The following is a 14,839-nucleotide window of genomic DNA, read 5'->3' as shown; positions in this document are numbered from 1 at the left end:
TTTTGGTTGTGTGTGTAAGAAGTCCTGCTCTGATAGTGACAAAAGAAAGCGTGACAAAATATCTGAAATGCAAGGACTTCTCCTAAAAGGCCTGACAAAACGAGAAAACATGTTTCCACAAACATAGGTAACGAGCGCATGTTCGCCCAAAGTTTCCTAGTTTTGCCATACGGGAAACATTTTTTCCAGCGTCAATTTTTGAGTTTCCAAGAAACAAAATGTGTTTCTTCTACACGGCAGAAACATTCTGTGTTTCCGTGCGACATTGAACCATGTTTCTCGATGTGTCCACGACCGGCGGCATTTGTTTCTTAGCAACCATCGCTGACTCATTGCTGGGGTTCCTACCCAAGAAAAAGACAAAATGGCAGACTCAAGAAAAAACTGGAGGAAAATTTCTGATTCGAGTGAAAACAAAGAGGAAAAGTGAAAGGTTACGCACAGACAAGGAAATATATCAGCTAATTACTAGCTACGAAGAAAGGAAATGTTTATGGGACTTAACCAGTAAGGAATACAGTCACCGAGACCAACAACGGTACGCATTCACCAGTATTGATGAGTAGATAGGCCAATTTGATATATAAGGAGAGGATTTTAAATCCAAGTGAAAAGCCAATTTATAAGACAGAAATTGCATTAGATCGGGGAAAAAATCCGACCAGTCCCGTCCCCACTCCCCAAGGCCAGGGCCAATTTGAAAGTGCGCAGGCACCCGCCACGTTTCCGAAAACATGGTTGTTAGTTTTGCCAGCTCGCTGAGTGACAAAGTTTCGCGTTTTACCAGTTTTGGTAACTGGAAAACATTCATAGAAACTTGCTTCCTCGTTTTGAAAGCCTTAGGCGTCATCAATCCTCTAAGCGGCACGTGATCACATTTGACGGGTAGTGCCTCTCTCTTGCACTTATGGGCGAGAAGAAAAGAGACCCTGAAACCAAAAATGGTTATCGTACTACTGAAAAAATTTAAGGTCACAACTTAGATCCTCCCCTCCCCCACGCACCCGTTTACTTCCGAGGGTTAAACGCTACGTAATAGTGACCGGATCCAGCAAAACTCAGTAAGTAATCTGGAAAATTCCAGATCAAAAAATAAAGGTCATGATCTTTTGTGCGAAAAAGTCAGTAGCAATATCCATAACGTTGACAGTACGAGAAACATTTACAAGGAAACCATTGAGAGTGCCTGCCGGTAAATATCAGACAAATTATTAATTTCGCGGCAAGGGTCGAAAATTCGATTTCGCTCATATTTTTATGGTAGATAGGCTAGGGCATGACAGAAACTACTGGATAGTTTTTTTTGGCAAAATATCCTTTTCTTCAAAGAAATATGCAAATTACCAAATTCCGTTAAAATCGCCATTTAAGAGGCCCTGCGCCTAAGAAACGACCGATGATTTCCGGCTAAAAAATAAAATCGGCCGATTTTTATCTCCCAAGCAGAGGTTACCGAATACTATTTAAAAATGAGTTTCTTTTGTTTCAGTTTCGCTTTAAACCAAAAATATTGAGCCGCAAACTTTTTCCGTCTGATAGCAGCAAATTCAGGCCGAAAATAAGCCCCCGCAAAAAACTGTTCAGAAATTATTATCGCAACGCAAAATAATGAGAAAACTACACAGTGTTGAAGAAAAAGGCCTTTTAATGCAATATCATTCGATAAACATCAAAAAACTGCCGAAGCGATTAACAAATAAAGTTTCAAATATTGCATACTAAATTAGATGGAGTATTGGAGCTGATTTTAAAATAATTATTTCTCAAAAGTTCAACGCTTTTGAAAGCAATCACAGTGATGAATTAGACATTGGAGGGATATACATCACGTTTCTAGAAAAACATTTTTCGGCCAAAGTATATTGACTTTGTACAAAGCGTTCAAAGTTACCGTGTTTACCGTTATCCTGCTACTTCGGCGAAACACTTCTCTTTTGCCAATACGACCGTGGATAGCGTGGTAAACGCCACTTTAAACCTTGCTAGGCATTCAAAGACCATCCTAAGTAGAAAAACGTAGAATTAAAAGAGAAAGGAAGATGAAAAATACGCAGAAAAAGAAAATAACTCGAAATTACCATCTGCTAACGAAAGTTGAATCTGGAAAATGTCGTGGCGTGACAGCGGCTATTGAGGTCATTTGTCAGGTCAAGTCGCAAGAGCGTGGGAAAACGAGTCTGCAATGTCCTTCGGGTGGTCAGCGGCTAAGGATCCAGTCGTGACCCCGTAACTCAGATCACGCTGCGGCCAAAACGGTGTGGCGGTTGGGGAAGTATTTCTTTTTCAGTGACCATCATTTGTGAGAAATAATATAACATTGTTCCACTAAACGTTTTCCGGCCAGGAAAAATTGTTTTCCTATTTGTGCATTCGTTTGGATTCCGCCGCTATTTATACAAATGACGTCAATGGCCGCTGTCACGCCACGACATTTTCCAGACTCAACTTTCGTTAGCAGATGGTAATTTCGAGTTTTTATTTTCTTTTTCTGCGTATTGTTCATCTTCCTTTCTCTTTTAATTCTACGTCCTTCTACTTAGGATGGTCTTTGAATGCCTAGCAAGGTTTAAAGTGGCGTTTACCACGCTATCCACGGCCGTATTGGCAAAAGAGAAGTGCTTCGCCGAAGTAGCAGGATAACGGTAAACACGGTAACTTTGAACGCTTTGTACAAAGTCAATATACTTTGGCCGAAAAATGTTTTTCCAGAAACGTGATGTATATCCCTCCAATGTCTGATTCATCACTGTGATTGCTTTCAAAAGCGTTGAACTTTTGAGAAATAATTATTTTAAAATCAGCTCCAACGCTCCATCTAATTTAGTATGCATTATTTGAAACTTTATTTTTTAATCGCTTCGGCAGTTTTTTGATGTTTATCGAATGATATTGCATTAAAAGGCCTTTTTCTTCAACACTGTGTAGGTTTCTCATTATTTTGCGTTGCGATAATAATTTCTGAACAGTTTTTTGCGGGGGCTTATTTTCAGCCTGAATTTGCTGCTATCAGACGGAAAAAGTTTGCGGCTCGATATTTTTGGTTTAAAGCGAAACTGAAACAAAAGAAACTCATTTTTAAATAGTATTCGGTAACCTCTGCTTGGGAGATAAAAATCGGCCGATTTTATTTTTTAGCCGGAAATCATCGGTCGTTTCTTAGGCGCAGGGCCTCTTAACGCACCATTTTATTAAACAAGTTTGAGAGCCTCGCATGCAAAACCACATCATTCTTCCGTCTTTAAAACACTCAAATAGTTTTTTTGCAATGTTTCAATGTGCATTGGGTTGATTTTAGGGAATGTTGCGTTGTCTTTTTGGGTGCAAAATAATTAATTTTCGAAGGCATGTATTTCATTCACTGAAAAGTACTTCGTGAATATAATTAATTTTCACCATGTGCGAAACCTTCAAACGGATTAAGCTTCTGGTAGTTGAATTGCAGAAGGATGGTCTACAGATTCCTGTAAAAATGTCTTTAGGCAAATGATTGTGAGCGACGCGAGAGCTTTTCAAAGTACGTTAAAAGTGCAAATATTTGACCGTCCGTCGTTAAATTTCAATTGACGGGTTAGACATAGATTTTAGCAAGCGCCACATGACTTGACCTATATTAAGTTGAAATAGACACATAGCTTATAATTTCGAAATGTTCTTACTTTATTTGCTGTAAAAGGCAGGTCCAAAGCCGATTTGACGTGTTCCTAGCCGATCTCTCACTATTCGTCGCACATAAAGCAGAAGTTTGCTTTTGTTTACACAACGTTAACGTCCGATGTACATCGCCTACTGTCAACCTATTATTGGCCGAATACAAAGAATCTGTGACCATCTTTCGACGCATATGATCATCAGTGCATCTAAGTCAAAAACGACTGAATCAGTTGTAGATAGTTGCTTGCTTTGCACTGCGCCAAAAATTACGTTTGATCGATTGCTGATCATTCCTGGTAAGCGTGTCGGCGCAGCACAATCTTACAGCCGTTGTTTGTTCGTCACGCGATGCTAATAATATGTGTATATTTAAATAATCGTATTCTATAATGTACGTGGCCTCGGTCCAAATCACTTTTGTTGTACGTTCTGATGTTTCAGACAACAGCTGATAAAGCTAGTGCCTGTACTCGCTACAATTTAAAAAAAAAATGGCCATAAACAAATTATAGATCAATGAAGCAAGAGCTAGCTGAAAGTAAAATAGGAAATCACAACGTGCCTAATTCGTGAGAAAAACAGACTAAATTTAATTAGTAATTACGTGAGTAAACAACCTTGGCCATGCCATTTTATTTGGCGTATTTTGTTTGCTTAGTCCAGAGGCATTGGTATATGTTTGTAACAGAAAATAGAGGGCTGTTGTCAATAAAGTCCAAAATTTTTGTCAGGAAAATACTGTAAATAAAACCCCTATTGACCAGTTACCTCTATTAAGCGTCCGCGGCCACCATTTGGTCGTTCCGATAAGGGTTTCTCTATTGTCTTTACCCCTATTAAAAGAACTTTGTTTTGGAAAGGTCGATGGAAAATAAGAGTCTGAAATTGAAGGTGAAGAGTGACAATTCAAACACACGTCTATCATGATTGTCTTGAGTTAACTCCATGTTCACCAAGAAATTACATAACCCGATAGTGAAGAATTAAATATTCAAGGTACACCAACCTCTATTAAGCGGCCAGCCCCTATTAGCGGTCACCACCCATTTTCCCGAGGGTAGCCTAATTTATTATATGTAATCCAAAAATAATTGTATAGCACGAAAAGACCTAGTTATGAGTTTAGCGTTACAATATTACGCAGGGCATGTAGGTAGCGGCGGTGATCGAGTAAAAGATGACAACAGGGACAATGGTAAACTATTCATTCTTTTCACTTCTCAATTTAATCTCTTCCTACTCAACAAGATTGTGTGCTCCCTGTGGTTCCAAGCCTTTCAGAACCTTACGTATTACGGATAGAAATTTTCCTACCCTTACCCCCTAAAATGGGATGACAGCGTTGCGTGACGAAGAAACAAGGAACCGTTGCAAGCAAGGATCCAAGCCATCAAACCATGATCATCAAACGTAATATTTTGGTGCACGTGTAGTGCAAAGCAAGCAACTATCTACAAATGACTTAGCCGTTTTTGACTTAGATGCAGTGGTGATCATATGTGTCGAAAGATGGTCACAGATTCATGGTATTCGACCATTAAATAAGTTGACAGTTGGCGATGTACATCGGACGTTAACGTTGTGTAAACAAAAGCAAACTTCTGCTTTATGTGCGACAAATGGTGAGAGAAACACGTCAAATCGGCTTTGGACCTGCCTTTTACAGCAAATGAGGTTAGAAAATTTCGAAATTATCAGCTCTGTGTCTATTTCAACTTAATATAGGTCAAGTCATGTGGCGCTTGCTAAAACATATGTCTAACCCGTCAATTGAAATTTGACGACGAATGGTCTGATATTTGCATTTTTAACGTACTTTGAAAAGCTCTCGCGTCGTTCACAATCATTCGCCTAAAGACATTTTTACAGGAATCTGTAGACCATCCTTCTGCAATTCAACTACCAGAAGCTTAATCCATTTGAAGGTTTCGCACATGGTGAAAATTAATTATATTCACGAAGTACTTTTAAGTGAATGAAATACATGCCTTCGAAAATTAATTATTTTGCACCCAAAAAGACAACGCAACATTCCCTAAAATCAACCCAGTACACATTGAAACATTGCACAAAAATATTTGAGTGTTTTAAAGACGGAAGAATGATGTAATTTTGCATGCGAGGCTCTCAAACTTGTTTAATAAAATGGTGCGTTAAACGACGATTTTAACGGAATTTGGTAATTTGCATATTTCTTTGAAAAAAAAAGGATATTTTGCCAAAAAACTATCCAGTAGTTTTTGTTATGTTCTCACCTATCTACCATAAAAATATGAGCGAAATCGAGTTTTCGACCCTTGCCGAGTTATTTACTATATTTATGGACAGGGACTCTTAAGACCGAGTTTACAAGAGGACCAGGCAGGGGTGATACATGCCATCTCTCCTTTTTGGATGAAAGTTTGCCAGATTTGGTGGTAATACCCAACAGCTCTAAAAGACAAAGTGGGTCCGCTTTGTGATTTTTCCCTCAGGAGTTAGACCACCCCCCCCCCCCCCCCCTCTGGTTTTTTCCCCAAAACCCCAAAAATGTCTTCAAAATAAGCATCAAATATAGACATCACTCCTGCTTACAGAATACATGGAATTTTATTGGCATTTTACACAAATAAAGATTGGACCCATTCTAGTTTACACTAGGAGTTTTAAGTCATTTGAAGTGACAGGTGCCAATCAAGGATTGTCATTTCTACCCATGTCACGCAACATTTAGCTGTAAGGCAAATTAGCTCAAATTCTGACTCAACCCTTGGCCTGATGAAATCAAGAATAAAATTTTTGGCTTCTGTTATTTTTTGGTAACGAAAGCTGTTCAAGCAACATGACAAGAGACTAGTTTCAACAAAGAGACAAGGGCGAAATCTAAAAATATTAGATGTTATAGAATCAGTTTATCATAGTTATTTCTATGTTAATGTCATAAACAAAGTCTTTGAATATTATTTAGGGTAGTGCAAGCTCAATGAATGCAAAACTCTTTGCAATATCCCTTACCCTCGGACGTACAAAGAGGAGGGGGGGGGATTGCCATCCCCCAATAGGGTTTTTTCAAAATTTTGAAATGTACAAATTGGTGAATTTCTGGAACTTAATGAAGAAACTTGAAAAAAAAAACTATAGAATTATGTCAAAAAAGTTGATTTTTGGCCAAACCCACATGAAACTAGCGGTTGCCATGGAAACGTAAGTAATGATGGACACACAACTGACATATCAAAATATTTGTGAAGGATGAATGAACAACTACTGAAAGTTTCAGCCACATAGAGTAAATCGTCTTTTCAAAATTTTAAAAATCCTTATTGGGAGGATGGCATTCCCCTGCCCTGCTCCCCTCCTTCCACTCCTTGTACGTCCGAAGGTTAAGGGATATTACAAAGAGTTCTGCATTCATTGAGCTTGCACTACCCTATCAGTTAATATGGCACATACCTCTGAATAAAACACATACTGTGACATCATTTTTCTTGGAGTGTTCTAACAGGCGTCCGCCAATTGCAAAACGTAAGCAGCAAGACAGAAAACTACAAAGGCTTCTTCGTCAATCGCACTACGCTGTCCAGATTTCTTTCTTACAAAGTTTCCAGACTTCGCTCTCTTTTAAAATTCCAAGACTTCGCCGTTGTGTTGGCCAGTCCGAATAACTTTCATGGCGTTAGTTGAGTAAGTACTTGACTTTGTTTGGTGGTCCCGGTTCGGACAATTAGGCAAATGTGGATTGCGTGACAATCGGCCACTGTACCAAATATGTCGATATCTGACGTTTTGCAAAGTGAGTGAAGATGGCGACATGGACCTCGAGGGGAGGGGGACACCCATATAAGAAGGACTGGGGTGCTCCTCAAAAATTTTGATCCCCTAAGATCCCCTAAGAGGTACCAAGATCCTGTTTTTTCTCCTCTAAAAGATACCAATTCTTACCTAACACATTATCCCCCCCGCGTCATATTTTTTTCGACGCAATACCTTAAAAGGCATCGCAAAAGCTCCCGCTTTTGACCTTTTGAGGCTGAACACTCTGAGGCCTACTAAAACTTCATTTTTAACCCCTAAAAGGTACGACGAGCTCCCCGCCCCGGGGGGCGTAGACAGGGAATCCAAACTGCTCCTTGCTCGCCTCGTGTAGGCAGGATGTTTTCTCTATGTCTGCGTGAAAAAATGGCAACTGCAGTCGAACCTGCACAGCCACCTCTCCACAAAGGACCACTCTTATTCTAATCTCTTTACAACGACCACCTCTCCATAACAGTAACAGCCACTAAAACACGTCCCAACTGCCCAAAAAAACCTCTTCACAACGGCCAGTTAATCAATAACTGACGAATGCTGTCCACAAAACCCCATTTTCTATTGGACATGGTCACGAAACTTGATCCATGCCGCAGGTCTTTGGTCTCTATCATGATTTCTGTTTGGTTTCTGTCCTATTGATGTATTTTGATTGTATTACGAATTTACATGTTACACTTTTTTAAGATAAAAATGTTGAAACCCAAGAAAACATCGGTGTCATATTTCACCCCTACTGGTACCGCTCCATAACGGCGACTTTCCTCTGTCCCCAAGGTGGCCGTTGTAGAAATTTTCGACTTTATTACCGTTAATAAAAAAAAAAAAAAACACACCCTTCCTATTGAACTTTAAAATACAGGTATATTGCTCCAGGTTTTTGGTATAGAAATGCACCAGGGACATGACTTGGATGAAAAAAGAAGGCCTAGGAGGCACTAGTCTTAAATGGGTATGTGTTGAGAATTTACGTACATATTCACTCCTGTTACCGGTTCTTTTTTAAACCTATATAAACTATACAGTTGAACCTCCACTAACGGTCACCTCTCCACAGTGAACTCCTTTCTACAACAGACACACTTTTTTGGTTCCGGTGGACAGTCCATTCATTTACTCTTATTTTTGCCTCTGAAATGCGCAAAATAAGACTACAATAGCTGGCTTTCACATGACGTCACTAAAATTCGAACTACAAAACTATTGATCTTCCTGAGATTTTACTTAAATGATGTATAAGAGCAGCTGAAAAACTAATATTCATACAAATCTTCGCTCCGAATGGGTTCTTGGTTTTGTGATACACTACGCTTGAATTTCGAACCTTTTGCGTGACGCGGCATTTACATGACGGCCTAGAGAGCTGATGCAATTGCTGGTTTTCAGTGTCACGCGATTCAAAATAGATCAAAATAAAAATCAAAACCGTTCAATAGATTAAGTCCAGAATCTGGGAAATGAAAGAAAGTAAATATGCAGACTCTCGCCAAGATTCTGGTCACAGCAATTTTTCTTATACAAGATATGCGGAGAAATTTTTTACCCAAATTTATAGAGATTTGTATGGAGACGCTATGCTAGTGCCCATCCGTATAGGCACCAACATGGCGGCCGGAAACCAACAGAAACATCTGTCACTGAGTTTCGCTACAAAAGCGTGAATTTATCCCTCGAGGAACTCTAAAACATTAAAATAATACTTTTTCTAAGACATGAACTGTTCAGATAGCCAAATTCCCCGAAATAAGTCTCTTTTCTAACCATCATGACGCCGCCATGTAAATGCCGCGTCACGCAAAAGCTTCGAAATTCAAGTGTATCACAAAACCAAGAACCCATTCGGAGCGAAAATTTGTATGAATATTAGTTTTCAGCTGCGCGCTCTTATACACCATTAAAGTAAAATCTCGGGAAGATCAATAGTTTTGTGGTTTGAATTTTAGTGCCGTCATGTGAAAACCAGCTACACATAATGCCTAACTATTTTATACCGCCTAATTATCGATGGGAAGTTCGCTAGGTCAATAATTGTGAATTCTCAAGGTAAAATAAAGGAAAATCTTAGCTCTTCTGAGTGTCCGATTTTTGGAAAGCGCCCATGTTATCGTTTATATAGTTTAGCAGAAGGCAACATGGGTGAATATGTTTACTCACACCGCATATCTAAGATCTGATGCCATCTAGGCCTCCTTTGTCTTTTTTGTATTCCAGCCCCATCACCGGTGCATTTCTGCTTAAAAAGTACGAACGACAAACATGTATTTTAAAGGTAAAGAGGAAACGTGTTTGCACAACTTTTGTGAACGCGTTAATACTTTCCATTAATCTACGTAGACATGCCGTGATAGCTGGACCCGCGGACGGCTCTGTCAGTTCGTCGAATTCTGTCCTCTTGCAGAAATAAACAATACCCCCTTCCCCCTACATCCTTCAATTTCGTTCAAAAGTGTTTATTTAGGCTGACAGTGCGAACCACGTTACTTGCACGAGCAAACGGTTTCGCTGGCCGCCATCTTCACCCACCTTGGACACTTTGCAAGTGGCCGTTTGTCACGCAATCCGCATTTGCCGAATGGTCTGAACTGGGACCACCAAACAAAATCAAGAACTTACTCAACTAACACCATGACAGTTATTCGGACTGGCCAACACAAGGGCGAAGTCTTGGAATTTTAAAAGAGAGCGAAGTCTGGAAACTTTGTAAGAAAGAAATCTGGACAGCGTAGTGCGATTGACGAAGAAGCCTTTGTGGTTTTTCTGTCTCAGTGCTGCTTACGTTTTGTAAGTGGTCGCGGACGACTGTTGGAACACTCCAAGAAAAATGATGTCACAGCATGTGTTTTATTCAGGGGTATGTACATATTAGCTAAAGAAACGAACAATTCATTTATAAATCTGGTGGTTACAGACAGGGGCAATTGTATCATAAGAATTGCAAGCACACGGGTAAGAAATACAAAAGGTTGAATCATCTTGCTTATTCCACAAGTACAACGTTTCGACAGTTGATCATGAAGTTTCGTCAACTGCTCGCGCTTTGTTATCGGCGTTACCTGGTCTCAGACCAGGATTTCAAGAAATGCTGCGATGAGACGGATGTTTTTAAATTAAAGTGTACCTGTTTACATGAAATGGTTGTGTTCGAATATTTACGCCAAACATGATGGATGCAACTGTAACCGATTGTTTACTCAAACTTCAAGTTTCAAAATGTTTAATTTTACTCAAAGACAAGTTCGGCTGTGGCCATGGGTGTTCCACAAAAATCAAAACTGCCGATATTGAACGAATGATGTGTGCTACAGTTGTAACCTTCAAAAAGAAACATACAGTAGGCGGAAGGAAAATCAGTCTCGGGCGATATGCGCGTGCCGGTGATCGAAATAAATTTGCACAACATCACAATGTACCAAAGCAGCGACTATTTTCATTTAACTGCAAATGTTTGCAAAAGTTAAACATGTGGTTAATCTAAAAGGGAAAAAAAAAAACAGATTACAAGTATCTTTATTGACGAAAAAGGTTTCCATTCGCTTATTTTTGTTCTTGATGAAGGTAGCTGGCCAAGTTCCATGTTGGTTTCACGAATGACGAATTTACAAAAATGTACCACACGTTTATGTCTCTCGACGGGTTAGTTTTTCGGGCCGCGGAAGAGACTTTCACACATCATAATATAGACTATGGGCTTTTAGAAAATTTTAGTGTCGACTTCAAATTCAATGTACCAGTGGGCTTTTGATGGTATTGAAATTAGCTAAAATTAGCCACTTCGCTTATGAGCTTCGATGAAGGTACTTGTATCGGCCTAAAATATTACCAAACTTGGAGCTTTTGCTAATCAAATTAATGCTTTAAAAAACAGCAAGACATGCACTATGAGGTACACAAAGTATATTGATAGATATCATCACGTTGATCTGTACGAGCGAAAAGAAAATGCACAATTTTCGGCCATTTTCGGCAGCGTCTCAGAGGGGGATGGTGGTATTTTCCCTCTCCTTCATTTCTCTAAGCAGAAACCGCATGAATTGCTGAGTGTCTTACTTAAGCAGTTCGATTCTAAATGCCACACGAAAATGTGGAAGCGAATGCTATTTACGCTTTCATGGTATATAACTCTTTCCGGATTCACACTAACGATATCATAACTCAAATTGTGATTCATTTTACAACCGATAAACTTTTACCTGTTTTGGAAGGAAAAATACATGTAACAGCACTGAGAAACAAACTTAACGGTAACAATAAAGAGAAAGGTGTCAGGGTGAAGATTACAAATGACTGAATGCAAGTCCTGACTTTATAGTTCAGGGCGTACTATCATAGCCAACGTTTTGCTCTCGCCTGAAATACAGAAGTGAAATGTTGGTACTAGTGAGGAAATACTACTTATATATATGTACTATAGAGAGTACAACAGCCCTGTTACTGTTTCAAACCTACAGGTAATTCAGCCTCCCTAAGGTCCAGAATATCTCTCTGGGTAGATCTTGAATAGCATTTGACGCCAAATCCCTGCAAAAGTAAAGTACACTATAATTACTATAGCCCTTTATAAAAAATAAAACAAACAAACAAACAAACAAACAAAACAATGAAGACATATTTCTTTAAGCTCGTAAAGTAAGGTTACATTGTGAGGTCATCGTGTTAGGACTGGACTAGGGTAATTGAAGGGAGAAGAATTCACACAGACGACATGAGTTGGGCGATATTACATACAAGCACGCGAAAGCCAGATATTTTGAATGGGTTATCCCACGACTGACAGTTGTTTTCAAACGTAGAACATAATTTTGAGCTCAAGGCTAGAGCAGTTGTCCATTGAGAGTGGCAAAACCAAAATCGCCAAAAAACCTTTCCATGGCAAATTACAAAGGACACATATCGTCCAGCGAGCAAATGAAAACTCAAATTTGGAAGCAATTACATATAACCGAAACAAAGCTCAGGAAAACGTGTGCGCGCGAGTCAAAATTGTTTTTGGTTTTAAGGCTGCCGCACACTAGCCGAGTTTTTGTTGTAGAACGGCAGATTTTTTGTCGGAGTCAAATCGGGTTAAATTTTATCGGGCTACCAGCTTGCCGTACACTAGCCGATTATTTGTCGCGACTAACCGCGTTCAGGCTTGGAGCCGAGTCATCCAAAATCAAGATAGCGCCTATTCATCCACTAACGTGTTTCTCATGACAATTCCTAATTGGCTTAGGCGCGCGCGAGCCCCGACAAATTGTTTTGGTCCACCGCACACTAGCCGACAAGGCCCGACAAGACGTTTTGAGATCTAACACTGTCAGATATCGCCCGACAAGCCCCGATCTTGTCGCAGACCTGTCTGAATTCACCGCGCACTAGCCGGCAAGTGAAGATTTTTTGTTGGCCGACAAAAAATCGGCGGCCTTAAATTACGCTTAACTGTTCACAGCCCTCTATTCTCTCGTGTTTTTATTCGATCGTTGAATGCGCGGATAGAATCGCGAGAGAACTGGACACAAGCGCAAAGCAGAAGACTTGACAGGGTAGTGGGTGGAGAACGAGAAAAATAGAGGGGCTGTAGACACCTTTGGGAACAAATGAATTTCTCGTTTCTGCAGAAACATAAAATTCCTATTGGTTGAAAGGCGACAAAAGTGTCATCACCTTGACAACGACCGATCATGTTTGCGTCTAGGCGCGTTTCGCGGCTTGCGGCAGTTGTCATGTTTGACACTTGCGTTTCTTCGCTCAAAGATGAACAGAAAGAGGTTGCTGTTATCTTCTTCGGTCGAAAGACGTTGTTACAGTGGCAATTTCGCCGACCGGATTTGAGGAAAGTCTGATATATCAACTCTACGCAACGGTAATGTTTGTGTATGTATGTTTACTTAACTGGCCACTCCCCATCGGGGCTTTTCAGGACGAATATAAACAAACAATGATAAATAGATATTCAAATAAACATAACTAGGTTAAGAATCCCAACTGGCGGGAGGCAGACCAGTTGGCTATTTACAATCGCAGCCGAGAAGTTGAACTCGGGGCTACCGAGAACAACATCAGCTAGCGGTCAGAAGGGGATTTGAACCCGGGACCTATGGATTTCAAATCTGGCGCTCTAACCACTCGGCCACGCTGCCTCCAATAGTTATGCAAATGTGCGAATGTTTTTGTTCTTAGTTTTTCGACACTCGAAAGCATAATGAAAGAACAAATAGAAGCGATGGAAGAACTTAGGATTCTTTACATTGTTTTGTCAACAACGGACGACGTGCTTCTGTTGATTGGAGAAGCGAAATGCAAGCTTGTTTTCCAAAGACGGCGGAAGACGTTTTGGATGCAAAATTCCAAAATCTGTTATAGAACGAAGATTCTCCGCTAAACAATTGTGACACGCTCATTGTAATTGACGATCGAGTGCCACAGCGTGTAACAGCTACGGCATAAATTCTATACAGATATGTAAGCCACGTCTTGCCAAGATCCCCCATGCGAATAGCGAGACAAAGGCGATATCCTGCTAAAATCGGAAGGACCGCTTAATTTTGGCTTTCTCCCCCTTTTAGCAGCTATTTTTGGATCGAGTTGAAGAAGTCGTTCGAGACGACATTCTCAACTTACTTGAGCTGATTGCACGTCCGTTCGCGTTGTTGTTTGGAAACTGATACTTGCAATTAATTAAACAAGCCTAATTTACCGCTTAAATTTTATTGGTCCGATTTAATTAATTGGTCAAGGGCTGGAGCTGTTAGTAACGAACCGAAAACAGGGGGGAGGAGGATAATAAGTCCTCTTTTTTCAAAAGATGTCTACAGTCTCTTTATTCTTCTTGCTCGCTTCGCTCGCAAACCCCACCCCCCTCCAACCCCCGCGTGTTTCGCGCTAGCTTCGTTCGTTTTTGTGTGGCTTACACGAAGTGTATAGCCACACTATGCCATGAGCTGATTTATTTATTTATTTATTTATTTGTCTACGAGAGTCAGTCACGTGGCCTTGTGTCGTACGGCGCACTAGCCATCGTGGTCGCTAGAGGGGGTGAATAGGGGTATGCAAATCCGCCGATCCGTGCCTTATTTTCACCAAATCCGCCGATCCGCCAATATTTTTGTTCAAATCCGAAACCACAACCACATCCGGAAACAGAAGCGTAAAATTTCAATGGTAAACTGGTAAATGTGAATATCAGTGCTAATTTCGAACAAATAGTAAAGAAGGCAACATGCTTGATGACTCTAACACAGTACAATTCCAATTAAAGACTCACACCTGAGTTTAAATGAGCTTCGTTCGAAAAAAGAAATAATTGAATGAACTCATTAACATACCGACCAAGGCTGAAGAAAGATCTATAATCCAAATTTCCTTTAGAAACCAAGATCCGAAAATCAAGACAGGCACAATCCGAAATCCGCGCCAGTAT

At 40.2% G+C, this 14,839-nt stretch overlaps 2 long non-coding RNA genes across 2 annotated transcripts; one reads left to right on the top strand and one right to left on the bottom strand.

Moving 5' to 3' along the window:
• Window positions 1-1,625: 1,625 nt before the first annotated feature.
• On the bottom strand, window positions 1,626-2,351 carry LOC149098794 (uncharacterized). Its single transcript, XR_016203664.1, has 2 exons — window positions 2,079-2,351; window positions 1,626-2,002 (listed from the first exon to the last, which is right to left on the bottom strand). It is a non-coding gene; the product is annotated as an uncharacterized LOC149098794 (long non-coding RNA).
• LOC149098793 (uncharacterized) lies at window positions 2,344-2,915 on the top strand. The gene is made up of 2 exons (XR_016203665.1): window positions 2,344-2,461; window positions 2,541-2,915. It is a non-coding gene; the product is annotated as an uncharacterized LOC149098793 (long non-coding RNA).
• The last annotated feature ends 11,924 nt before the right edge of the window (window positions 2,916-14,839 follow it).

This window comes from Orbicella faveolata, unplaced genomic scaffold, assembly GCF_042242905.1.
Source record: "Orbicella faveolata isolate gen_17 unplaced genomic scaffold, um_ofav_v1 contig_46, whole genome shotgun sequence".
NCBI lineage: Eukaryota > Metazoa > Cnidaria > Anthozoa > Scleractinia > Merulinidae > Orbicella > Orbicella faveolata.
The sequence above is the reverse complement of the archived record's forward strand: the minus strand, read 5'-3'. Positions and strand labels throughout refer to the sequence as shown.